At 49.1% G+C, this 7,347-nt stretch overlaps 1 non-coding gene across 1 annotated transcript; it reads right to left on the bottom strand.

Moving 5' to 3' along the window:
- Positions 1–2,052: 2,052 nt before the first annotated feature.
- Positions 2,053–2,124, bottom strand: Trnae-uuc. Its single transcript has one exon. It is a non-coding gene; the product is annotated as a tRNA-Glu (tRNA).
- Between the last annotated feature and the right edge of the window lie 5,223 nt (positions 2,125–7,347).

Here is a 7,347-nt window from a genome sequence, read left to right as displayed (position 1 = left end):
GACAAACTATATCATTGGGGGTAAGCTTTGATGTTTCAAAAGCCCATCCATAACCTCCAGCCCTGGCACTTTGGTATGAGCCCATTGCCCACTGGCAGGAATGGCTGGAGAAATTATTGACTACTCTGCACAGAATGGACTGTCCTGTCTACTTGATTGTCCTCCTCATTCCCTGACAGAAAAATTCTTTACCACTGAATCCAGAGTAAGCACTTCCTCCCACTCACTCAGCACAATGAGCATCATGTCGTCCACGGAATAGACTGGTGTCTTACCAGTGCCAGGCATGCTCGTTTATCCAAAACTCTGAAAACATTTCAAAGTTAATTTATTGCCGAGCGCTGGTGGTGGCACATGCCTTTAGTCCCAACACTCGGGAGGCAGAGGCAGGCAGATCTTTGTGAGTTTGAGGCCATCCTGGTCTACAGAGCGAGTTCCAGAACTGGCTCCATAGCTACTGAGAAACCCTGCCTCGAAAAACAATAAATAAATAGGTAAATAAATAAATAAAAAGTTCATTTATTGGGGTTAAGGTTATGTGCTTGCCTTCCTAGCAGCAAAAATCTGAGTTCAGTCCCCAGACCCACAAAAGCCAGACAGACCAAGCTGAAAAACTACCACCATACCCAGCGTTTCCCTCTGGCTTCCACAGAACACAGTTAAACACTGTAGTATCAAACACTGTACTATGAATGGGCTACCAAATCTCCTATGTGGGCCCTGAGAGAAATAACGCTATCTAGTAATAACATTAAGTGTGCAAAATTATCCTAGATCACATTATTCACATTAGGTGCTCAAAGTTATCACCTGCTATTGTTAGAATCTACCCCTCCCCCCCCCATCCCCGAGACAGGGTTTCTCTGTAGCTTTGGAGCCTGTCCTGGAACTAGCTCTTGTAGACAAGGCTGGCTTCAAACTCAGAAATCCGAGATCCACCTGTCTCTGCCTCCTAAGTGCTGGGATTAAAGGCATGTGCCATCACCCTCCGGTACCAGGAGCTGCATTTTCTAATCAGCTCTGCTCTATCTAGTTCAAATCTGAACGGACTAATCGATCATTTTCTTCTCTAAAACCCTATTAGAGATTTTGTTGTGTTGTGTCTTGATACAAGGTCTCACTACCATAGCCCTGTGTGACTGAGAAAAGGCGGCAGTCTTTTAGCCTTAGCCTCCCAGATTCTGGAGTGGCGGGCATAAGCCACCCCACCGGCACGAATTTTAATAGGCGTATGTTCTGCCTTTGGTCCTCACGAAGGATGGCGTTTGTTTCCCTTAAGATCTGAAGGAACTTTGGATGGAGTGGATTTCACAGCCACGGGGAGGGAACGTGTTTTCATGGACATTTGTCAGTGTTGTTGGTTGTTTGGGAACAAACTGGGAGTTACAAAGAATTCAACCCCTTTGGAGAGAAACGGAGCCGCAAACCCTTGTGGGTTTTCCTAGCTGCATACGTCAGGACAGGTAAAGGGGTGAAGAGCTGAGGCGGAGGGGTGTGAGGCATCTGAGCGCAGGCCGCATCAAAATACTGCGATTTCTGATTCTAGTCAAACATTAATGCTGGAAGGTCTTTGTCATTCATTCGCACTCACATTCATTCATTCCGTTTCAAACAGATCGTGTTAAATATATCAGAGAAGACAGTGTGCTTTTACTGTTGCTGGTATCGCCTCGCCGCTGAATATTTCTGAAAACCTGTTTTTCTTCCCTTTCCCCTCTGAACGTCAGCGGAATGAGACGCATTTTTGAGTCGCAAGTCCGGGAGTCTTGCTCTCCTCGGAGGAAAGCTTAAGCAGCCTCGGAGGGTATTATGCACTGAAGTTGTATGTTTTCTTTCAAAGTAAGAGCACAGATGTCTTTAGTGGGTCCATCTGCCTGACCGGATGCTACTGGTCTCTCCCTTTACTGCCATCACTCTGGCCCTTGTCATTCTCAGTATCCCTTCAACCTCCTTCTGCTGCTGTGACCGCTCATAGGAAGGGATATAAATGCAGTTAGTCTAAAAACTCTCTTCTTGGGTCAGGTCAGTCCTTGTTCTAAAATATTATTGGCGTTCCCACACCGGGAGTCGAACCCGGGCCGCCTGGGTGAAAACCAGGAATCCTAACCGCTAGACCATGTGGGAGACGACAAATACGGCGCAGAGCTCAGGCAAATTGAGTCTCTTTGCTCTGCTCCTCCCACGGTCTGTAGACACCGCCCCTGCATGTGAATCTGATTTGCGCATGCGTTAACTTTGCTACAGTGATCCTGCTCTGCTCCATTCCCCGTCTTTTATGGCGCATCGGAGCCATTGATTCTGCCCTGATTCTGCTGGTCTCCGTGGGACCAGAACCTGCAAGCAGTAGCTGTGGCAGACAGCCACCCCCCCACACACACACTGCTGCAGCCACGCGGGGCAGGAAGGCTGGGCTGTGGCAGATCCTCTTTGGGACCGCGGAAACCCGGTGTGCCGGGTGGACGCCTTCCTTCGCAGGCCTTTCTCAATGGGTCGGAGCCCAGCACAGAGGCGGATGCTCAGCCGCACAGTTCTTTCTGCGGACCTTGGGTCCCTTTTAAACGTCCCTCCTAGATCCGGTCCCGGTCCCCGGGCACTTGGGAAGGCCACGGGTCCTCTAAAGCTTCTGAGGCCGGTGCGGGGGACCGGAAATAGAAACTTCGTCGCGTAAGGCTCTGCTTGCCTTACAAGACAAAGTTCAACGATCGGGAGAGCGTGGGATCCCAGCAACCAACAGTCAGATGATCCTAGAGAGGCTTGAAGCTCCGACTGCAAACCTAGTGTGCCCAGAAGACGCCTCTTTCCCTTCGCCCGTCCACCCACAACGGTGGTCTTCTGTTCTGGCTTCGAAAGTTCCTTTGTTTTCAATTTGTGAGATAGCTGCTTTCATTTTGGAGGCCACCTGATTGAGAACACCCAGAATACTCTCTAAAACTAACCCTAGCTACTTAAAAAGAGCCCTGCATCCTGCTTCTGAAACTAGTGGGTGGAGCGGGCAGGGATTTCTTGTTTACTTCCTGAATTTTCGTCCTGTGGGATTATAATTATTAGTTTTAGGTATTTTACAGTTTTGAGGGTACAAATCACCGGTGCTCCCCATTCATTGGGTGGATGCCGTCCGTGGGATATAACCAAAGTAAATGCAAGTTTACTTTTTTCTTTTTTAAAACAAGAGTTTCACAGTATAGACCAGGCTGGCTTGGAGCTCACAAAGATCCGCCTCCTGAGTGCTGCGGGCCCAACCTTGCCCCAATGCAAGTTTACTTTTAAAGTTTTTATTAGCTGTACACAATAATGGATTTCATTGTGACATTTTCATGCATCATGGATTTTGGTCGCACTCCATGACCCTCCGACACCACCTCCTGCTGGGCCTCTCTCTCTCTTTCCTGGGGAGGGAGGGAGGGAGGGAGAGAGAGAGACGGAGGGAGGGAGGGAGGGAGGGAGGGGGAGAGAGAGAGAGAGAGAGAGAGAGAGAGAGAGAGAGAGAGAGAAGGTAGTTCCTCAAGAATGGGTGAGGGTCTCCTGAGCTTTGCCTGCCCCTCTGCCCCCAGCAATCTTATTTGTAAATCACAGGGGGGAGGCAGGACCCCCACAAGCCCCTCCCCAGCAAGTCTGCATTTCTACCAGAAACCTCGGGGCTCTTTAGGTAAACAGAACACAGTCAGGGCAAGGCATTATTCAGCAGCTCAATCTTTACTGTAGAAAATTCTTCCACCTCTATCCCATCCTTGCCTTGGGGATAATTGCTGGCTTGTACTGGTTTCTTCTCTCTGCTCTGTGTCAGGATATCACATTGGTAGCTGGAGATGGCCGCACTGAGACCAGGGAATGAGTAAAGATTACAGAGCTGGGAGGGCAGGCAGCTGGTGATGGAGAATTAGCCAGGTGCTAGTTAAATACCACACCAGGGCACGATAACCTGCTTCTCTCCTCCGTGGCTTTCCTCCTGTGAACACTCTAGGGCGTGGGGGAGAGATGGAGACAGTAAAGGTATCAGATGCAGCCCAGACTCACCGTTCTTGGGCCTGTACTTGCTTTAGGGCTGGCTCTCACTGGCCACGGGTTCCTAGAGGCAGCTGTCTTAGGGTTTCTCTTGCTGTAACGAAACACCATGTCCAAAAAGCAAGTTGGGGAGGAGACGGTGTAGGTGGCTTATTCAGCTTACATTTCCACACTGCTGTTCATGTTGAAGGAAGTCAGGACAGGAACTCAAACAGGACAGGAACCTGGAGGCAGGAGCTGAGGCAGAGACCATGGAGGGGAGCTGCTTCCAGGCTCACTTCCCATGGTTTGTTTGCTCAGCCCACCTTCTTACACTAACCCAGGTAGAGCTTCACCCCTATGGGCTGGGCTCTCCCCCTGTTGCTCACTAGTTGAGAAAATGTCTTACAGCTGGATCTCACTGAGGCATCTCCTCAGCTGAGGTTCGTTCCACTCTGATACCTCACAAACCCACCCAGGACAGCGACCCTTCCTGGGCCCCAGAGACAGTGAGTGCCTCAACAAGGTCAGAAGACTTTTCAGGTGACTTTGTTGATCTAGAGTTCCTGCTTCATCTACCTGGGACTTCCATAAATGGAAGCTTCAGGACACAAGGCCGCAGTCTGTCTGTTAGCAAGCACCACCCTTGTGAAGTTCCTAGATTTTGAGCCATGTCAAAGTACAGGACTAAGCAGCCTTTTGCTTCTAAAAGTGCGGGGCCACTGAAGTGCAGAAACTCAGGTCCACGTCCACTCTGGTTGTCCGTAAACTCCAAATTCCCTAGCTAAGCCTTTGCAGCTCTCCGCACCCTGCCCTGGCACAGCCTGCTCCCATCCACAGAACAGCCTATCTGCTCTGCCCTGCTTGTCCCTCTGCCAGACCAGTCTCTTCCACCTGGACCCAACCTTGAGGCCCTTCAGCGCCACGAAACTGCCTCAATCTCCCAATCACTAGGCACTCCCACTTTCTCTGAATCTCAAAACACAAGCCTGAAAATTTAAAAAATAATATTAATAAAAATAAATCTGTCAAGGTGAATCCGCACCACCCTTGAGTTATTCAATAAGAAGATTCAGGAGTTAAATTCCTTAATGCCCCTGAGAACCTAATCCTGTACTCAATCATTTGACCAAGTAGTAACCGCCCCCCCCCTTTTTTTTTTTTATCTCGCTTAAATACTTCCTGCTGATTTCTATGTGAACGTTGCCACCTCTTAACCAGCAGCAAGAACAAAATGTTCCCCGGGAGGAGGGAACGTACACACAGACAAAGCTTTCTTGTTGACATAAGAACAGTTATTTCTGTCCCTGCGCATACGAGGCTGATTCTCTGTAGGCACCTCTCCCGTTTTATCCTCATTTGATACTGGAGGAAAATCCCAAATACGCCACACTTGCCAGAGACTACAGTAGCCGAGGGAATGAGGAGGGGACGCGGGTGTGATGCAGGCCTGGTTGCCAGACACTTAGGAGTGGAGATGGTTTTCATTTCAGGGGCCTGGAGAGTTCACTTTCAGAAGAAGCTTCAGAAATATGCAGCTGTTAACTCCTCTCCACAAGGAATGTTCTCGGCGGGCCGCTGGGCTCGGGAGTTAGTTAACCTTGGAGCTCTTTGGGGTAACTCCCCATCCCCTCAGCCCCCACCCCATGGCTGAGCACCAGGGCAAGTTAATCTCCACACCCAGCACCAGGTCCAGCATCTAAGTCTGGGTGTGTTCTCCAAAGGGGCCTGGCAAAGCTTCTCCAGCAATTTGTTCAGATCATGTGACTTTGCTCCAAACCTAGCAACATCTCCACGTCCCATGAGTTGGGGTGAACATCCCTGAGCCTTCACACTGGGTCACGTTCTCGTCGTGGGCCCAGCCAAGCCGTCATTAGCTTGAACCTATATGCCTGCTTCCTTTTCAGACTGGCGACTGTGCAGGGACAGAGTATGGATCTCCTTGTTACAGTCCCGCTGCTGTGCAGTGTTTTACACACACACACACACACACACACACACGCACATCCTCAGGGGCAACTATGTCCACAGCATGGTACTATATATATTGGGTTAGTTTTCCCACCCCTAATGATTCCGTTGAGAAAAATCCCTCACAGGTGTGCCCCGCTACTTGGGTTTTAGTTGATCCAGATGTACTCAAGTTGACAAGATTCACCACCACATGACCACCCGTTGAGTGATTGGTTCCTTCGTTTCTTCATTGCTTCCGTACATCCATATGTGATGACCGCCTAGAGTTGGGTAGGGGTCCAATCCTGAAAGAGCATAAGTACAGAGCTTCGAATATGACTGGGGGAGGGGACGGGGCAGCTGTCATCATAAACTTACTTATAGTGTGAGGAGTTTTTGTTTTTATGGTGGGGAGGTAGCTTTTCTGTGCAGTTCTCTAGCATCGGTCTGCAGGTGACGTCAGGCACACTAAACACACATGCACTCCTGCCGTTTACCCACAGGGATGGTCTCAGTCTCCCCTTGTGAGCAGCTTCCACTGTGTTATCCCCATCAGATGTCACACTGGCTCTGGGTGACTTGGCAAGAGCAGCACAGTTCCCAGCAATGTTTTAAAGCTCCATTGGGAACGACAGGCAGTTGACGTTGTTCAGAAGACATGGCAGTAGTCGTAGTTGATTGTTAAGGGCCCTGCCACACCTCAGCTGGGCCTCACCCACTGGGCTTGCAGTCAGCCTCTGATTTGTTGCGCCAGCAACTGAGATGTGAGCCACCATGTGGTTGCTGGGAATTGAACTCAGGACCTCCGGAAGAGCAGCCAGTACTCTTAACCTCTGAGCCATCTCTCCAACTCCAGCAACTGAGATGTGGAGTCCCAACCTTGTTTTCTATTCCCTAGAAATTAATTTTCATAAGTAAATATAGTCCCTTTTCTATTGTTTTATACATGTGTGTGTGTATTGTTTGTTAAATTTTGTTTTGTATTTTCAAGACAGGGTTTCTCTGTGTGGCTTTGGAGCCTGTCCTGGAACTCCCTCTGTGGACCAGATTAGCCTCGAACTCAGAGATCCACCTGCCTCTGCCTCCCAAGTGCTGAGATTAAATTCGTGCACCACCACCGCCCGGCTCTTTTGTTGTATTTTAATCCTAGTACAGTTTCTGCAACATCTCCAAGGGAAATAGAACCCCAAAAGAAAAGTCATGAATGCAGACAGATTGGTTTTGTCAAGGCAAATGATAAATTTCTCTGTTTAATCTGTAGGAATCTGTGAAACTGTCGAAGACTGATTGAGAAGGCCTTAAATTACCAGATCTCAAGCAGACCAAGGATTGTTACAAGGACAAACCAGCAGAGCTGAGAAACAGCCTGTCTTTGCAACAAAATGATGTGTTTGTTTTGTGAAGATATGTATG

This window comes from Microtus oregoni, unplaced genomic scaffold (assembly GCF_018167655.1).
Source record: "Microtus oregoni isolate MIOR12 unplaced genomic scaffold, Mior012 000001F_ref0000356, whole genome shotgun sequence".
In the NCBI taxonomy this organism is placed as follows: domain Eukaryota; kingdom Metazoa; phylum Chordata; class Mammalia; order Rodentia; family Cricetidae; genus Microtus; species Microtus oregoni.
This window is presented reverse-complemented; position numbering and strand designations above follow the sequence as displayed.